The following is a 20,753-nucleotide window of genomic DNA, read 5'->3' as shown; positions in this document are numbered from 1 at the left end:
CTAAAACTGGAACTTTTAAAATTGTTCTCATTTTCTAATGGTTGAATAAAACAGCATCAGTTAATTTGTACCTCATGGTGCAGCACCTAGGACTGTTTGGGGTATGTCTGTATAGGATGTCTGCAGGATAAAAAATCTAATCGTCTGCAATATTATCAGGGCAGAATGAGTACCTCTAAACACAAAAGGACATGAGGTCATGGGGACAACAAACCCATCCATCATCATATAGGTCACCTTGGACTTGAAAGTGGTAGTGATCTTGCTCACTTCTGTCTGTTTCTTTATATAAATTGGGTACAGTTACAAGTGCTTGGTTTGTTAACATTTTTACACTGAAATTATATTTTCCTTTTCTACAAATGTTTTCCCCAAGTGATAAGCAAAATTGCACTTTTCCTACAGTCATGATTTAAATGGTTTTAAAATGCAGAGTGGCTACATGATTCTGTAACTTAGATAAGCCCAGAAATGATGGTGTAATCATCGACCATAGACATAATTGCATTAGCCTATAAAGCACCATTTACAGGCTCAGAGGATTTTGTACTCCGTTACGTATAATAATGCAAAATATTTTAAAGATTAATATATTCTTGAAACCAGAGACTTTTGGGGGGGAGCTGATAGATAAACCACTGTGGGGGAAAAACTTATGGAACTTTGTTTTTGTATATGACAATGGCAGCAAGATTATTATATGCACCAAGGTAGAAAGATTCAACCTTACCCGTCATAGAGGAATGGATGATGAAGATGATATAACTTGTTGAGATGGTCAGGTCAGCTTTAATCAGGAATGTGTGTAGTTCTAAGTAAATAGAGACAAGTTTAATGCTAACTGGAAACCTAACTTTTTTCTTATCCCACATTTATTACTTTTATTTTATTTATTAAATATATATGCAACCCCTCTCACCATTGAAAGTGCTTCTGGGTGGCTTCGTAAGTAACTCAAGGCAGCTAACATATTTAATACTGTTTCCTCCTCCTATTTTCCCAACAGCAACCCTGTGAAATGTGTTGGACTGAGAGAGAGTGACTGGCTCAAAGTCGCCCAGACGGCTTAAGCAGGACTAGAGTTCACCGTCTCCTGGTTTCTAGGCTAGCATCTTAACCATTACACCAAGCTGATTTTGTATGTGTGTGTCTATCCATGTATGTATATGTATGAGAGACAAAAAAAAAGGAATTAGAATATGATTTGGTTGATTAAAAATAGACTAAAGAAAAAAGATCAATGAGGTTGTAACCAGAGGTTACTTTACATTTATAATGAAAAGTTGTATTTCTCTCTTTCTCTCTGTGTGTGTCTCTTTCTCTCCCTCTCTCCCTCTGTCCCTTTCAACTTTTGGCTTTGTTCTTTCTTATTTCTTTATTTTTTTCTTCTCTTTTTACTCTAAATATTAGTTCTTGATTATTTTTATTTTTCTTCTTAAAATTTCAGTACAGTTATACAAGGTTCACAAAATATCTCATTATTTAACATAATCTTTTCTTGCAGGATCCAATCTGGATCAGCCACCAGGACCAGAGATTTAGTCTTCTGGGTTTTCAGATGCATGCTGGACAGTGGTGGGTTTCAAAAATTTTTGGAACCTCTTCTGTAGGTGTGGCCTGCTTTCCGGGTCCAATGGTGGAACCTCTTCTAACCAGTTCGGTAGATTTGATGAACCGGTTCTACCGAACTGGTGCGAACTGGTAGGAACCCACCTCTGATGCTGTAGCCCCTCCTCAGGAAATCCCTCTCTCTCCTAATGGGTACCCATTCTGAAGAAAGAGAGAGAAGTTCCCTGAGGAGGAGCTCCAGCATGAGTCCAAAAGCTTGGAAGAATAAACCTCTGGTCCGAGTGACTGACTCAAATTGGATCCTACAACCTTATCCTGGGACACATATATTTGCCTTCATTCATCTTTTCTTCTCCAGCAAGACTAGGTTGCCAACATATTTATTTCAGAGAATATTAATTGAAAAATGACTTTTACCCCTGGAAAACAAAAACCAAAAAAATTGCTTATTACTTTAACAAATAACATAAACAAAGCAATTAAAAGAAACAAAATATAATATATAATTAAAACATGCATAAGTATATTTAAATTTTCATGGCAAGCAGAATGGTGTAGCTCCCATTTGCCGTGTTCTAATTCTTTATTCTTTATTGGCCAAGTATGATTCAACACACAAGGAATTTGTCTCCAGTGCATAAGCTCTTGGTGTACATATAAACAACAAAGTGATATAATCATAAGATACCAATAGAAGAAGGTAATAGGAAAGATGAGAAGGACAATATTAATGCAGCCCTACTACATGGGTAAATATCCTTAAGCATAAGATATAAGGCTTTACTTACAAGAGTTACAAATCCGTTTTTGATAAGAAATGTGGGCAATTTGAGGAAGGCAATAGCACTTTATATGCTAAAAGCAATTGAGATATCAGTGATCTAGGGATACTTAGTGAAATATCTAGGATTGTCTGTAAGCTTTGTTTTTTCACTTTGATCTTGCCTGATTGAGGTTTGGTTCATCACTTTTATCATACAGGCACACATAGCTCTAAAAACAGTTGCATCTGTCAATATAGATAAATGCTAATCTTTTTTGGACTTCTTTTAGTCCTTGTTTTATTGCTTCATAGGTTCAAGATCATTTCCAAATGGCTACTATCTGCTTGCTCCAATTATGCTTTGGGCTGTTTTCCATGTTATATTTCTGTACCCCATACTATATACACATTCTTACAAGGTTTATAAAGCATCCAGAAAATGGTTAGAGGCGGAGAGAATAATCAAATTCACCCCTTATAGGGTACAAACTAATTTGCATTTTTAGAATGGCCTAATTTGCACACAAATTAAAATATAGTAATTGTTTGATTACTATAATATGTTTATACACATTCTTTTTGTAAGGAGGCCTCCTTGGTTTTCCTAGCCATATTACTCAAATCCCAAACCTAAATATTCCAGGCATGGATTTTGAATTGAATTAAAAGGTACAAAGAATATGTACTTCACTATTCAGTATTCTAATCCGTAGCCTACCTTTTCTGCCTACCAAATATCACATTGGTTTACAAACTTTTTTAAAAAAGACAATCAGAATAAAAAGAACAACAATGCCAGAGAGCAATCGAAAAATATTAAATAGTTTTACAGCATCCAAAGTTTTAAATTAGTTGGTCAAAAAATAAAGGTAGGGAGTAGGGCTGTACAAAGCATTTCAAAACAGCACTTAAAAAGGATTTTTGCACTGAGTGGAATAATGCCCCCTCCCCCGGAAAAAAAACCTGTTAAAGGACTGCATTCTCTGGAAGACTCCTATGTCTGCTTTAAAGGTTCTCTAAACTTATACAGACAGCCCTCAACATACCACCACAATTGAGCTCAACATTTCCATGGCTAAGCAAGATGGTCATTAAGCAAATTACTGCAGTTGTCAAATGAATTGTATGATTAAGCATATCTGGCTTCCGTTGATTTTGCTTTTTGGAAGCTGAGAATGTCACAAATGGTGATCATTAGACCCTGAAACAGTGCAACTATCATAATGTACATGCCAGTTGCCAAGTAGCCAAATGTTGTTCATGTGATCATAGGGAATGCTACAACAGCTGTAAGTGTGAAAACGGTCATAAGTCAGGTTTTTGCCATTGTAACTTTGAACAACCACTAAATGAATAGTTGTAGACTGAGAAGAACCTGTAGGTCAGCGGTGGGATTCACTTACCTTCCCTACTGGTTTGCAAATGTAAGCACTTGCTTGCACGGGCCATGTCTGTGCATGCACACCACCTGCGCATGTGCAGTGCTCGTGCATTACATCGTGGCAGGTGGGCAGAGCCTCCTGCAGCTGCCGCTACTGGTTCGCCCAAACCGGAGAGAATCGGCTGAATACCATCTCTGCTATAGGTGCACACACAGATACCTTGTTTCACTGGCAGTTCTGATGGAAGAAGGGTCTGTACCAATGGTGGGTTCCTAATGGTTCGGACCAGTTCGGCCAATCCGGTAGTAGCTTGGCAGCCTGGGTCGCTGGAACCGGCAGTGACCCAGGCCTGCCATGCCCCTGAACCGGTTCTCCCATCTTGTTTTTTTGCTCCTGCACATACGCAGAGCAACATCCCTGAGCAAACCGGAAGTAGTCTCTGCCGGAACCCACCCCGGGTCCGTATAGATAATCAGATCAGATAATATGAGGCAGCCTTAGAAACAACTGTGCAAATATCTCTACTTGATGGTTTCTGAGGATATGCTTCGCTATGGTAATGTGCCTCTAAGTTGCCCCCTTCAAATGCTTTACATGTATCTCTTGCTGAACCCAAGCTCACAGTCTCCAGTCAGGACTGCCAATAGTAAGGAATCCTGGGAATTGTAGTTCAGAAAAAAATGAGAAACACATGTTCCTATTCCTTCCATAAAAGCCGACTGGAATAACACAGTCTTTTATGCCTATCTTTTAAAAAAGCAATGGAGATAAGTAGGCATATTTAAGAGCAATTTCCAATGTTTTCATTATGACCGACTGTATCTCAAGTACCTATTCTCTATATTTCTGATAGTGGGAAAATTCAGAGTGAAAAACCGAAGCAGACACCAACTTTTTTGTGCAGAATCATGTGGAAGAAGTGTCTCTCGAGATATTCTGGTCCATGATAGTTTTAAACATTCATGGTTAAAGTCAGTACATTGAATTGAATCCAAAAATAAATTGGCTACCAAAAAGGCTGATATGTGAAAATACTTAACTGTTCAGCTGGGTTTAATTATAATATTGATAAACACATTTCAGCCAATATAATTTTTCAAAGTCAGGTCTGTCATACATAGAGCAACTAATATAATTATGACTAATTAATCCATGGATGCCTGAGATGTCTGATTTCTTCCCAGGTGAGATCCACTAACATATAAAAACTGAAGTTTTAATTAAAAATCATTTCTACCAACTATTGCCATTTGAGCATTCAAATATAAGATTGATACTAAATTCATCCAATAGGAATACATCTTGCGCTGTAAAAGTTCTATACCAGCGATGGCTAACCTTTTTGTCATTGCATGCCAATGCAATGCGCATGTGACCCCTCCCTGTGTACCAACCCCTGCGCATGCACCATGACCCCTGCCCCCGTGCATACGCACAGCCCCCACCCCACCCGTTTTTCACTGCCAGGTTGGTGCAGGAGGCTTTCCAGGCCCAAAATGGGGTGCGGGGGGGGGGTTTCTTGCAAAGCCAAAGTGGCGCACAGAGGCCCTGCACTAGGTCCCAAAATGCAATGTGAGTGCTTCCCTCCGCACATGCACAGCGGAGACCTGAAAACCAGCTGGCTGGTGGGAGGCATGCACGCATGTGCGGTGGAGCTGGGCTGGGGCGACGGCTGGCATGCCCGCAGAGAATGCTCTGCATGCCACCTGTGGCATGCGTGCCATAGGTTCGCCATCATGGTTCTATGCCTATTCTGCGCTCATAAAGTAATCCAATTTCCATATTGACTGAATCAAACTTCAGTTTGTTCCTCCTTATCTAATACAGCAATGGTTCCAGAAACAGATTCATGACTTCTATAGGAGTGGAACATGAAAACAAGAGGTTGCTTTTATTATATCTGCACATGTACATTTATTTTAAATCAACTTAATATAAAAATACATTATTTGGTTTGCCAGGTAATTTTATAAGGTTAAGTAGGTCTTGGATAATCTTGATAGGTGCTTCAGGCTTCGTGGAAAACTACCAGCCGGGGAAGGCTGGAGTTGAACCTTGAATTGTTGCATAGCCACAAGAGACCCAGGACCGACACACTCATTCTATGGAACTTTATCTGTTTGTTCTCAAGAGAAGGCAAGCAGTTTGGGGAGGTTCTTGTATTATAGGTAGAATATAATAAAGTCGTCAACTTGGACCCATCACTGTGTTGCTCTGGTTGGTTGTGCCTGACAGGCCTGAAGGTCATAGCCAGGGACACACCAGTCATTAGATATCAGTATTCATGATTGGTTGGCTTTTATATGTATCTCATTAAGATGAGTGATTGTTTTTCCAGCGGGTTGCTTCATGGCCTGATTGCACGATTTACCCAGCGGAGCTGATGGTAAGAGAAATGGTTTACAGACGATCCAGCTGTGAGTTTTCATTTATAGAAGAACAGGAGGCGGGATTAGAAACCAGCCAAAGTGAAGAGAGGCATTGATTTAGTTCAGAAAAGATGTAAAGCACACAGTCCTGCAAACAGCCTTGTGGAAATAATAGCTGGCAGAGATAAGCAAGAGAAAATGCTCAGTGGCAAAGTGAAACCATCTGTCAGATTATGAACACTTCTCAGTAAGCAGTAGAAGAAATAATATTTCTAGTCGAGCCTTAAGATATTTTTACGCAAAGTAAGTCTGCTTCCTCCAATATGTATGTGGTTATTACTATGCTAACTATCTCCATTTGCTCTTCCGATTAGAGAGTTTTAACAGTTTTAGTTGAATGTGAGATATGCAATCAAGCTTTTCATGCAGTTGCTTATTTGAAAAAAATCGCAAATGAGCTTTCAAACTGCTCCTTTTTTCCCGTAGTTTTGCTGTTTTATTTAAGTGCTATTTTCTCTTCTAGATTTTAGAAGTTGTCAAACTACCATTAAAGATTAGTCCACTATATATGTAAATGGTTTACTGACAACTGCTATGGATGTAAACAAATGGAAGGAACTATATGTTTGTATTGCTAAGAGAAAATGTATTCTACCTAGCCAGAATAAGTTAAAAGCAGGAATTATTCCCCTGACTCCTTTATTTATATCAGAATAATGGAAAGAAATTACTGATTCCAAAATGCATTTGATTGTTCTTTTTTATTTTCTGTATATTCATTGAAAATTAGAACTTTGGTACATATAAGAAAAGTTAAATATGTTTTTTTCTTCAGTCCTAGAATAATTCTTGTCATCTGCGTTCAACTTTAGGAAGAGTCACTACCTTTTGACTTGGAAGTTTGGGGAGGGTGAGGGAAAGGATCCGTATCTTCAATGAAGTTTGAAGTTGATGGATGTTTTTATTTTAATAGAAGGTGTGAGATGGAAATGGCATGAACTGAGTTCTAATTTATTCAGGAACTTTGGAAGTGATCCGTTTTCTCATTTGTACAGATATTAATAGGAAGCAGGAGATGAGCAGTTTTGTTGTTGTTACTCTGTACAAGATCCTAGAAATCCTAGCTTGGCATCAATCAGTTCTATCACTCTTTGTACAGCAATTGAACTTTTACCATTATACTTTTAAAACACTGTTTGCTCTTAGCCAGAAGCGGAAGCTTTAGCTGTTAACTCTTTGAATTATACTCAATCAATCTCTCTCTCTCTCCCTCTCTCTCTCTCTCTCTCTCCCTCCCTCCCTCCCTCCCTCCCTCCCCCCCCCCTCTCTCTCTCTCTCTCTCACACACACACACACACACGACATTATAACCCAATATGGATAACAAAACATTGTAGCATGTGTGGGAAAATGGCTTTAGTCCAACATCTGGAATCATTTATCTTCTGGTAGAGTTTGGAAAATGACTGGTTTATGCATTTTACAAAACTCCCTGCTGATTGATGTCATTAATTCAGGGGGATGGGAGTCTGTTCTTACCAATGGGGGAGGATGTAAATTAGGAAAGAGGCAACATCATGCCCGGTACTATTCAGTTATCAATAGTAGAGGCAGAGTAAGTTGGATTCTGCCCAAGATTCTTGATGCCCTCTCCTTTTAAAGTTTTGGCAGATGTATGTATTATTCTTGACAGTTATAGTTCTGCCCAGTGGCTTCCTAACTATAAAATACTAGTTTTTCAGCTGAGGTAATTGTTGATTCAGAGGACCTATTTTTGTTACCATCATTTTTATTTAGTAGGTTTCCTTACAATTAGGGAAGATCTTGCTGCCAAGAATAGTGGGAAAGGGGGATTACTAAATTGATGGAGTGTTTATGTAACATGTGTCCTTGCCATGTAAATAAAGTCTCTCGTTTTCAGAGTATTTATTTATTTGTATCCTACATCTCCTCCATTAGCTCAAGGCAGTTTATGTAGGACTCTTCACAGGACATCAATAACTGCAATAGTGTAAGGGAACATCTGCTGAGGAAGACATTCACTTCCAGCAAAGAGATCTCTGGTGATATTTTCTTTAAATTGTGATCCTCTTGTGTTCTTCTCGCTCTTATTCCATGCCCTTTCCTCCCCAGGGAATTTATTCAAGAGGAAAAGATATAATGGTTCTAGTAGTAGTGCTGGGAGTCCATCATTTAGAACCTTTTAGAATTTTTATGTTCCTTATGACAGAATGTGATGGATAAGTTGTATCATAATAATGGCCACCCCACTAATAACTCTATTGGGGAGGCTATGGATTTATTGCTAGTAGGATCTGCATGGTATATTTAGCAAAAACCATATATTGGTATAATAGCAAGATCTTGGCAATCATTAAGGCACACTGGTTATACTTCATTGGAAGGACCATTGTAATGACTTTTCCTCTGTTGTACTGTCAGTCTGCCCTTGTGATCATAGTTGCTTTGAGGTCTTTTGTTCCCTTCTCATGGCCTCTTTGTTTGCTTATTTGTCATCCGCTGAGGCTGATGTTTGCTGTGCACTGGCTATTTCCACCCTGCCTGACTTTGATGTTACCGGAATCAATTTGAAGCATTTTTCAGCGATAAATCAGCAGGCACTGTGTGATATGTGTATATATGTACACTTGCTAATTGAATAAGATGCCTGTGTATTCAAAGGCAGAGAGATTAGGTTTTTCATTTTAATTTTTAAATTAACGCTCGGTTTCATAGCAACTATATAAATCTGAAGGAGACTCTGAGACACTTTGCATGCGTTTGAAAGGGAATAAGGAAATAATGGAACAATTGCAAAGATAAGAACCCCCTTCTTCCCCCACCCCAACCCTGGTTATTCTTTCAAAAATACTTTTAATTATAATGAATGTTTAATCCTCCTAGCTATATTAGAATGCACCGAAGTAACCCAAGTGTCAAGCACGTAAGGGGCTGTTGCTAGAAGGGTTGAAACTGGCATAAAGCAGCCAAAGCTGTGAAACCACTATCCTGTTTTCCTGAAAATAAGACCCAACTGGAAAATAAGCCCTAGCATGATTTTTCAGGGTGCTTGTAATATAAGCCCAACCCCCAAAATAAGCCCCAGTTAAGATTGTCAGCAGACAGAGGCATTTAGTACTGTATTTCCCCCAAAATAAGACCAAACTAGAAAATAAGCCATAATGTATCTTTGGGAAGAAAAATTAATATAAGACCTGGTCTTATTTTGAGGGAAACCCAGTACCTATCCACAGCCTCAAACCTACGATCAAGCAGAAGCCATGAATCCAGGAGAATTCCAGGATGGAGGGTGATCCAATCCAGATAGGATCTAGTGGCCCTAGCCAAACCTTGCCGTTTCTGGACAAACAGCAGCTTAATCTTAATTTCTTGAATGCGTATTTAGGGTTTTTAAAAATAAATATAATGGCTGAACTCAAATACATTTGTGGGTAAGCTTAGCCGTAGCTCTCTGTCTTTAATTATCAACAATTGTATCTTTTCTGCCATCAAAATTTGCTCTTTTGGTCAGTGGGTGTCCATATATTCTACCATAAGTGTACTTTGTTGCTGTTTTGATTTTTCTGTTATTTTCTCAGCTTGCTACGGTATGATGAATGTCATTCTGTGAAACCTGTGAATCTCAATACACATAGGAACCTCCTTCCTATCCCTTTTCCATTTAAGGATGCACTGAAGGAAGAGATGTAAACTATTTGGCAGTGTGAATCACTGCTAGATTTTGGACAACATCTAAATTTCCGCTTTTTCGACTCTAATACCCTCTTTCTTTCTTTCTTTCTTTCTTTCTTTCTTTCTTTCTTTCTTTCTTTCTCTTCCTTAGTGTCTAATCTTTCTATAAATAGATTATAGATTATCCCCTTTTTGTTTTAAGTGAGAAACATGCCGTCTTTTGGATTGATAATCCTCTAACTTGCTTTTAATCCTGACATCCAGTAGCCTTTGTTCTTTTCAGTTCCACCTTCAACTAGTTTTGTGAACAATGCTGTTAGCAATTAAGATGATCCCAAACTGATTACTGTAGTGTAGCAAAATTATTTGCTTGAACTACAAAGAGAAACGCTGTATTCATAAGATCAAAGCAAACTATTTTGCTACACTCTCCAAGGCCGGTACAGCCAAGAAGGACTTCATAATTTACTTAAGCATATTAAAATTCAGGGTATTTTAATATATAAATAGCACCTTAGTTAATATATGAGCCTCAAATTCTGTTTCACTTCTCTTTTAAAAAGAAATCCCAAGCATGGAATATGTAGAGTCCATTTCACATGTTTCAGGGACTTTCAAAATAATTTTCCATATATGAAAATCTTTCTAATACTGTATTTAAAAATTACCTAATTGCAATGACTTACATGTTTTTCATCAGTTTATCTTGAAGGCAAGTTTTCAACACTAACCATGACTGTTTGCAATTCTTCCTGTCTCTTCTCATTTTTCTGGAACGGCACTGTTAAATAAGGAAGAAGGAACAGATACCATTTTTAATTATCTGAATTATATTCCAAGCCTGGTAATGGAAAGATATGTTTTTTTAACAGCTACACAAAACCACTGAGAAAAATCAGCCATAGATTGACGGTAGGTTCTAAACAGTGGTGGCATTCAGCCAGTTCGGACTGGTTTGGGTGAACCAGTAGTGACAATCTGAGGGTGGGCCAGCCCACCCACCCCAGCTCTATGCTGTCCTATTTAGCCACATTTTCTAAGCTGTGTGCATGCATGCAAGCCACGCACTTGAGCAAAACCCATGCATGGCAGGCTGTGTGCAAAAGGCATGAATGCTCACAGTTTCAGTGCGTGGCGAACCATATGATATATTCTTTCCATCAGGTTTTAGGCAAGTCAGGTGGTGTTGATCAGTGTTTAGAATCTGTGTTAATTGGATTGTGGTGAAGAAATTCTAAGACATAATGATGTCTGAGCAAAGTTCCATTAAGAATAGGTCTTCTTTTTTTCCTTCCCGCTAAACCAGTGGTTCCCAACCTTTTTTTGGCTATGCCCCACCTAAGCATCTTTACAATCCTGATGTCCCCCATCCCCTGACATAATTCTTACTTCACTCAAAAAGTGAACTCTACTCACGTGGAAGAAGGCTAAAAGCCTATTAACCTGGTTTAAAGATTCAAATTGCCCCCATTAAAAATCAAATTTCCCCCCTGTGGGGCATGAACCCCACTTTGGGAACCACTGTGCTAAATTATCTCAACAGATTTTATGTGCTTGGAGGCAGGAGTGGAGATAAGGACTTTGTTCAACTGTCCTTTGATATCATCATACAGCATTCAGACAGATAAAATCTAGACAAAGTAGAAGTACTTTTATTTTAAGATTCAGGGATAGAGTATCAGACAGTTTGAGATGGAAGGCTACCTTTTAAAAAAAAATCATTTTCTTCTGATTTTTTAAAAAAAGAATTGTTTCTGCTTTGTCTGCAAACTGTATTTTTAGTGTAGTATTTCAGTTGCTATGGCAACAACTGCCCTTAAAACCCAACTAGAAACTTCAATTATTGCAGAGTGTTGCTATTCAAATTTTGATTGAAACCAATGATGCCTCTATTGTAGTTTTTGGACTGACAGTTTGTTTCTAGGCGAGGGTCGTGTAGTTGATTATTACCTTTGAAGCTTGAAACTATGATTCTTAAGGGAGCATCTCTTCATATGTTATATGCCTTCCCTTTAAGGAATATACAAACTTTCTCTAGCAAAATGCTGCACTTTGCTTTTTGAGTGATGCTCAGGGGACTTCAGTGCGGATGTGAGTATGGCCAGAACTAATAAATGGATAGATCCAATATAAAGCTATTTTTGATTAATAATTAAATTTGTTCAAGGCATTAAATGGGTAACATTAAATGGTAGCAAGAAAAGACCCGAATACAACAAGACCAGCATGTATGTATGTATGTATGTATGTATGTATGTATGTATGTATGTATGTATGTAATTTTGTAAGCTACTTTAAGAAGAAGAAAGTGTTCCTTAGTATAAAAAATAGGTGTGAGATGAAGAGGATTATCAACCCAATAAAAATATGTGAGTGAAGCAACAGTTTTATAGATAGCATAACTGTGTGTGCATGTCCATTTGTATGTATGTGTCAGAACACATACCTGGAATTAAATGTAACAGCGTTGTATTTTCAATGTTTTGCTGAACTGCAAAAACAGTAGTACAACATGCACATTCATTTCATTTTATGCCTTTGGTGTGGAATTATGGACTGCCTGTGAGAAGCATCTGGAGTTTGCTTTTATGGATGCCATTAAGAAAAAAAATTGCATGCAGCAACTGACAGGACAAATATGTCATTATAGAGGCTGTGGTTCTATCAAGCTGTTTCTCATGCCCAACAAGCACTATAATTTGAAATTGCTTGGATAAAAAGAGATTAACAACTGGTTCCCCTAGTGAGAAAACTATATAAAAACTATCCCTTCACATTTAGACAAGTCTTTATGGACATTATTGAGCAAGTGTGATGAAATGGCACCTTCTTAGTCTTTAAAAGGATCTTCTTTTGTATCGTCTGTCCTTAAGATAGGCAGTTACAGTCTTGATAACCATCCGCTGTGTAATTTTTTTCCCCATTATGTTTCAACTTTTGGGTCTGCACAACCCTTCTCCTTTTCAGATCCCCAGATAGCAAACAACTATAATTCTTAATATGTGCTATTTAATCTGACCTATTTTGCTTCTGCTTCTTTTCCAACTCATGCATAGTTAATGAAATCCATAAGTGGTGTTTTTTGGTTGAATATCTCTTAAAATCCTACCCTTCATCAACTGAACGTTTCTATAATATTTATTGATATAATTTAGGAATAAAAACTTACACATAAGAGAAGGAAACAAAATCTCAATTTTTGTACAAGAAAGTTGTACTTTATTTTTTTCTAGGGTTCCAGAATCTTTTTTGTATCATAGTGACCAGAACTGGATTCCCTATTCCCGTGACGGCGAATCTATGGCACGCGTGCCACAGGTGGCAAACGGAGCCATTTGTTACAGGGCGAGGCGTGCCCTGTAAGCTTGAGCATGCATGCGTGTGCTGGCCAGCTGACTTTGGCCTTCTTTTGAGGCTGTTTTTGAGGCATGAAAAACCGGCCCTATCCGCAAACCAAAAGTTCGGGAATGGTGACTTCCGGTTTGCTCGTAAGACCGTTTTTCGTCCTCCTGAGCCTTCAGGAGGCTTCCCTGAAGGCTCCGGAAGGCAAAAACTAGCCCTACGAGTAAGCCGGAAGTGAATTCCAGTTTGTCCATAGGTCCATTTTTCGCACTCCGGAGCCTTCAGGGAAGCCTCCTGAAGACTCTGGAGGTCAAAAATCAGCCCTACAGACAAACCGGAAGTCACTATTCCTGAAATTCTGGGTTCCCCATAGGTCCGTTTTTCGCCCTCCTGAGGGAAGCTCCTGAAACCTCCAGGTTGCGGGGGAGCTGTTTTCCCCCTCCCCAGGCTCCTAGAAAGCCTCTGGAGCCTGAGGAGGGCGAAAAAACCGTGCAAAATAGGGAAGGGCTGCTGGTCATGCATGTGCAGTGGGTGTATCGTGCACATAGCATTATGGGTGTGGCATGCCTGTGCACGACCCCCCTGGCAAGCAAAGTCAATAGGAAAGCCAGATTAATTTAAAAATCATGTTGCTAATTTTAACAAACACAGTGATTCACTTAACATTGTGGCAAGAAAGGCAAGAATGGGGCACAACTCACCTAACAACTGTCTTGCTTAGCAACAGAAAAATTTAGTTCAATTGTGGTCATAAGTTGAGGACTTCCTGTACTTGTATGTAAATATATAAATATAGTGATGGAAAAACTAAACCTCATGGTTCTCCACAAAAGAACATCCATTCCATTCTACAAGGGTGATCATCCCTCCCTCACCAGCACCATTCATTTATTTGTTTATTTGTTTATTTATTTGTAAAAATATAAATTATTCAATATAATACTGTTCCAATACTGATTAGCTTTTTCTCTAATCAAACTGAACAACATTTTCTCTAATCGTATGGTGTTAAGATACCTAAATTTCAAATCCCTGGTAAGCATGGCTAGAATTTTTGAGAGACTGTTCCTAATTTGGTGCTTAATAAAGGCTTTGGGGGCCTAAATTCGTGTTAGGAATTTCAGAGTTGCAGTCTTAACATATTTGGAAGATAACGTGGACTTGAACAGCCAGTGTCATCTCGACAATTTTAATTCACTTTAATTTATTTTATGAAGCTGAGTGCTATAATGACACATTCAAAAAGAATAATTTACTGTACTTGGTCTTCATCCCAAATCCCTAATTTAGCTACTGTTTATAAGAAATTTAAGCATCTTGCTTAAGTAATCATTTCAGGAATCCAACTGAAAATCCAACTGGAGAGCATTTTTCTAGAAAGGAAATTTTGGCGTCTCATAAATGAAGATGTCCTGTCTATAGTCTGTACAGTTTTCCATGGCCTTTTCCTCAACTTCCATTACAACTACTTTAATAACCTTGCCACATATTACTTTCCCGGAATTAACAGCCATTTGAAGGTTATTGGTCTGAGGCTGTACCTCAGGTTGTCATCTCCTCCAGGTTGCTCATTAATCCTTAGATACACAAAGGGCTGCAAACAGAATTTCTTAGTTAATCAGCTTGTTCCAATATCTTTTCCATTTCATAGCATCTGGACAAAGTTACTGGGGTCATCTTGCTCCTTTCCCACTAGAGCTGTTTAAAAAACCCACATGTTTGGGATTTTTCATTTTTCTTCTTTCCTACCGGGAATAAATTTTGAACAGAAAAGTTATTAAGTGCTTGTTTAAACCAAGGATATACAGCATAACTTGCATGACTCATCAGACTTAATGCGAACTACTAGCTGGCAGCCAGGACATCATATTCCGGTAGGTGAAATACAAATCAAGACTTTGGGAATCTGATTTACGCTAATCTCAATTTTTTTTTAAAGCTGAACCAGTTTAATACCCATTTGTTTATTCTCAATATTATATGGTACTTCATGATACTATGCATTTAATTCTAGTTTACGGCCAGGTTGCAAATCTGTACTTTGTTATGACTAGAATTTTGTATGTGTTTGTGTTTATGTGAGTTTGTTACATGTAGCATATTAAAGATGGCTATTAAGGCAAATAATTGTGTGACTTTCATAGATTTTTTACATAATATTTCAAAATTAAATTTCTGTAGAGGCAAAGAAGCATATGTGGTTTTATTATAACCTTATTGCATCCAAGTAAGGTTGGTGCCTAGTGAACTTTTTGGTTCATTTAGACATCAGGAATCTTGCTGTCTGAACAGATTCTTTGTTCTTCTGACTTTAAAGAGGATCAAAACATTAGTTGCAGAAGAAAATGAAATTTAACTTAACCTTAAATTGCTCAACCATTTTCTCCACATATGTAACTGTTAGGTCTAAAAAGAGATTTTACATGAGTGGTATACGCTTAGGTACCATGGTGAGAAAGTAATACATATTTTATGTTAACGTTATTTGTAGTTCATGTTACCCAATCTTTCTCTGTATCATCATGTATTAATGCAATTACTTGTCTAGTTGAAATCCTTTTTAATAGTATATGACATTTGGGATGCCCAAGCTGTCCTTTCAGTACATAACTGCCTTCTTTAATCTAAAACATTTCCTACTTCTATTAAAAGTATTTATCATATTTTGTCCATCTTGTAGAGGTATTTCTAAGTATCTGAATACTAATATTATTTTGGTAATAATTTATTTTTATTTGTAAAATCCTTCTCAGCCAACAATGGTTACATTTATTCATGATTTTTTTTTAAAAAAAATTAAAGTTTGGAGTTTACTTTCAGTAATTTGTTATACTTTGAATGAATTAGAACTTTTAAATATTCCCACTTTTATGGGATGTAATAAATTATCTCTGTTTCTTTTGAGACCTTTAATTCAATTTAAAGTTCTGATTTCTTAATTTGCAAACTAAGCAAATTACAGTTTAATCTTATTAAGTCTTTATTTCAATAAACTATCCATATTAAACTATCCATATTTACTTCTGCTTTCCATGATTTTCTAGAAATGAATTAGGAGATTCTGATATATATGTTATAAGATATATAGATCTCTCTCACACATGTTTGCACGCACAAACATACACTTCATTGCGGAAATGTGGATGTTTTAGAATTTGCAATACTTATCTACAGTTTGGTTTCTCAGAAAACAGTTCCTGGAAATTAAACGGTATTTCAGCAATAAAAAGCTTATCTACAAAGTAAACTTCATAGAACTGAACTCCCTAGAAATCACATGGGAAATAGGAATCTGTAGTAATAGGAATTACTACAGAGGATGACTATTTCCCATGTGATTTCTAGGGAGCGCAGCTTGGGATGATTATAACAATCTCTGCCTCCTTTTCAGATCTAGTTGCTGCCCAGACTAATTTCCCATTATGTTCTAAGGTCTTCTCTTTATTGAAAAATAAATTCATAAAAATTGGACCATCCTTGTATATCTTCTATTTTTTTCCAGATTGGTCCCTTCACAAATGTATTAAGACTGTAGTTCCCAGCCAAAGCTTGGTTGGAATTTTTAGAGTTTATCCAAAGAAGAAGAAAGGGTACCAGGTTGAGCCTCTTCAGGCCTTCTCACGCAATGCTAGTGGCTGTCAGGTTTTAAGAATTAAGACATAGCTCAAACTGTAAAATCATTCAAGAATCTTCTTAGTCAACCTCTTTAAGATATAATAATACTATTCTCGTTCAGAGGCATTACAAATATAGATCAAAATCATACAACAGTATATTTCAAATACACAATTAAAATTATTTAAGCTTAAGGAAATTTTTAAAAGGAATAATTAAACTGAAGTTCATTTCAGATGAGAGAGCAGTGGTGAAATTCAAAATTTTTTACTACCGGTTCTGAGGGCATGGTATGGTGGGCATGGTAGGGGAAGGATACTGTAAAATCTCTATTCCCTCCCCACTCCAGGGGAAGGATACTGCAAAATCTCCATTCCCATCCTACTCTGAGGCCAGCCAGAGGTGGTATTTGCCGGTTCTCCAAACTACTCAAAAAGTCCACTGCCGGTTCTCCAGAACTTGTCAGAACCTGCTTAATTTCATTCCTGGTTGAGAGGCCATCTTTTGATTCACTGTTACCGGAAATGCTACAGTCCATTCTTTCTAAAGGGAATACAGGGGAATTATTATGCTATATTTCTCCCCACCTGATATATGTGCTATGACTGTCCTCTGGAATAAGCCCTCCTCTGAGCTACAGATATCTCCCACTCTAATCATGTTCCAGAAGGCCTTATATCTGGCTTTGTCCCTTGGGGTAGGGTGGATAAAATTCCTCTATACTTAATCAGAGCTATCTGATATTTGTTGCCTATATATTGATGTTACTGTCTAGATTGCCATTCTATTATTTCCTTATTATATTTCCTATTTATTATAACTATGTGACCACTAGGAGCCAACAACAACTTAATGGCATGTAATCAATTAATCAATCAATTGGGTTTTTTTGTTGCTGTGAGCCACCCAGAGACAAGTTGGGAGGTACTAAAATCTAAATTCAGGCAGTCCTTGAGTTACAACCATAATGGAGCCTGCCCATTGCACTTGTAAGTTGGTGACAGCTGTAAATCTGATCATCCACATGACTGACCTGATTTTAAAATCCTTTTTGAAGCAGTTGTTAAGCAAATATTATGGTTGTTAAATGAAGCTGTGGTTTGCTATAGGCTGGTTTTGCCAAACCCCAGAAGTAAATACTGTCTTTCAGCAAAACCGTCATAAAACGTGGTCATGTGACCATGGGACACTGCAATGGTCATCAATGTGGCCTGGCTGAGTGTCCTAAGTGGTCCTGACCATCATAGCTTTAAATCTGGCTGCTAAATTCCTCTGGGAGCTCTAGGATTACCCATAAATAACTACGGATTTTTTTTGAATTTCAGAAAACATAACTAAAGAAAGAGCAATCTTATACAAGTACTTACCAGAATTCTATATCAATATTTGATGATACTTTGATGTCAGAGGGGATTGCCTCATGAAGAAAGGTTTCCTTTTTTTGTTATACCCTTGTTGTACTCTTATTTGCTTCTAAAAACATATAGGAATATGGTTTTGGAAGTTTCATACCACCTGATTCTCACATTATATTCAATACTTAGCTATCATTATATGAAAGACATGAATTGTTTTAATACATTATGTGAAATGTATTTTACATTTTGTATAAAAAACTTACTAATGTGAACAACTAACATGGTTCAATACTTCAATATAATAGAGCATACTAAACTTGTGTAACATTTTATTTTGTGCATTTATTTACTAGAATTTGTCAAACAAAAACGAGAACAAGAATAAAAGAAAAAAAATACAATAACAGGGACAATAGGCACACTAGTGCACTTATGCACGCCTCCTCTACTGACCATTTAAGTATGAAGTAAGATCCACAGAAGTCAATTTGTGATTGAAACTGTGAAAATTTGTAGCTGAGACAACTGGATCAGGTAGAGCCGGGATGGCGAACCTATGGCACCTGTGCCACAGGTGGCATGAGTACCCATTTGTCAGGGCACACGAGGCATTGCCCTGTCAGCTGGCCAGCGTGCATGCGCACGCTGGCCAGCTGAGTTCAGCCTTTTTTAAAGCCATTTTTGCCCTTCCCAGGCTCCAGAGGCCTGGGAAGGGCAAAAAGAGCCTCCCCTGCCCCCCGGAGGCCCTCCGGAAGCTCCGGACGGGGGCGGGAAGGCTGTTTTCGCCTCATGCGTGCATGCACACTGGGGGGGGGTCACGTGTTGTATTATGGATGCAGCATGCCCACGCACAACCCCCCCTGCGCTTCCCCCCCTTCCCCTTATGGAATGCAAGCCAAAAAAAGTTTGACATTTTTCACCCTTCCCAGGTTCCAGCGGCTTTATAGGAGCCTGGGGAAGACGAAAAGAGTGCCCCCCGGAGGCCCTCCAGAGGCTTCAGGAACTTCCCTGAAGCCTCCGGAATGCAAAAAAACAGCCCGAACAACCGGAAGTTCAGGAACGGAAGTCCGGTTTGCTTGTAGGGTTGGTTTAAGGCCTCCGGAGGCTTCAGGGACCTCCAGGAGGCTTCCCTGAAGCCTCCAGAGGACTAAAAAATGACCCTACGAGCAAATCGGACTTCCAGTTTGCTTGTAGGATTGTTTTTTTGCTCTCTGGAGGCTTCAGGGAAGCCTCCTGAAGGTCCCTGAAGCCTCTGGAGGGCCTCCAGGGCGGCGGGGAGGCTCTTTTCGCCCTCTCCGGGCTCCTATAAAGCCTCTGGAGCCTGGGGAGGGCGAAAGAAGCATGCAGAAATGGGGGGAGCGCCTTTCATGTGTGCATGCACACTGGTGGGGTCACGTTACATTATGGATGTAGCATGCCCACGCACGACCCCCCTGCGATCCCCCCCCTTATGGAATGCGAAGCAAAATAAGTTCACCATGGCTGAGCTAGAGCATTACAGACTTTGACATTTACATTCACTCAGATAATTTATACAGTCTCTAACTAGTCAACTATCCTCCATTACGTACTGATTATCATCTTATAGCATTGCTGAAATGTTCATGGAGAAAGTCTAATGAAGTGAGCCGGAGTCGTCTATGGAATCTAAACTATTGTATTCTTCCATGTTGAATCTGTCTTAGAAAAAAAAACAAAGGTTTCTTCACATAACTTTAGAGCTGCTCAATGGGCAGAACCTCCCTTTTCAGTCACATTTAGTGTGCTGAAAAGCTTTTGACCTCTTTTGAAAGAGTAACATTGCATCGGCTCTAAAAAGATGGTATTGACTATACAGCCTTTAAGATTCAGTGCACAGAACTGTGATAAAACTATCCTTTCTTCTTTCTTTGTTAGAAAAGCTATTTAAACATTAGATTGATGGCACTGTGGGCATTCTTTATCACACTGTCTATTCTTCAGCAGTGCAGAAATGGGATGTAGTCACAATTATTGATTTTTATTTGCGCACATGGATATAGCCTCACATTCGTGTGTATGCCATACTATCACTCTTTTATTGCTCAGTTTGGAATTAGGACAGCATATTTTTGCAATAAAACATTAATGCAGAGAAATTTATACACATTTTCCCCTGCTCTAGAAATCTTATGATCACACAGTTGCTCATGTGGGAAAAATTTATATAACTAAGTCTACTTGTGAGGCATGCATGAGTAAGTTGAAGAACATGCATATACCTGAGCTTGTTTCATCAAAAGCAGAGCAAATAAAACAAATTTCCATATCTGAAGTATATTTTCATGTCAAACAAGGATCATAAAAGGAAGTCTTTTATGAATATACTTGCTGGGAGCTTTTTAAAGTATTAACAATTCATTTCCTAAATATTCACATAACATGCATAAAGCACTATTTAACTTTTTGACAAATAGCGACATATTTGATGGCAGGTGACAATACCTGATCACAGATATTGACAGGCGAAATGCTTTTGGCAAATGAATAATGAATGGCATGTTACTACCCACAGCTAATTGAATTTATGACTGGTAACTAATAGAGATGAATATATCTTTCCATTTTAATTTTACCAATTTCCCATTTTTCTTGTCCTTAGCTATTGTTTTTTTTGCCTCTTTTAAAAGACAATACAATAATT

At 38.2% G+C, this 20,753-nt stretch overlaps 1 protein-coding gene across 5 annotated transcripts in view; it reads left to right on the top strand.

The window, feature by feature from the left end:
• Window positions 1-20,753, top strand: part of STARD13 (StAR related lipid transfer domain containing 13) — a 104,338-nt gene that overhangs the window by 46,610 nt on the left and 36,975 nt on the right. The window contains exon 1 of one of the 5 annotated variants that reach the window (XM_014076493.2): window positions 14,763-14,992. The exons of the other annotated variants lie outside the window; for them this stretch is intronic. The gene's annotated coding sequence lies outside the window, so the exon portion shown is untranslated. Of the gene's footprint in view, window positions 1-14,762; window positions 14,993-20,753 lie in introns of those variants that run through there. 5 annotated transcript variants of the gene reach the window in all.

Source organism: Thamnophis sirtalis, unplaced genomic scaffold, assembly GCF_051295495.1.
Source record: "Thamnophis sirtalis isolate CommonGarterSnake01/CBP01778 unplaced genomic scaffold, rThaSir2_p1.2 scaffold_8, whole genome shotgun sequence".
NCBI classification, from domain to species: Eukaryota; Metazoa; Chordata; class Lepidosauria; order Squamata; family Natricidae; genus Thamnophis; species Thamnophis sirtalis.
The sequence above is the reverse complement of the archived record's forward strand: the minus strand, read 5'-3'. Positions and strand labels throughout refer to the sequence as shown.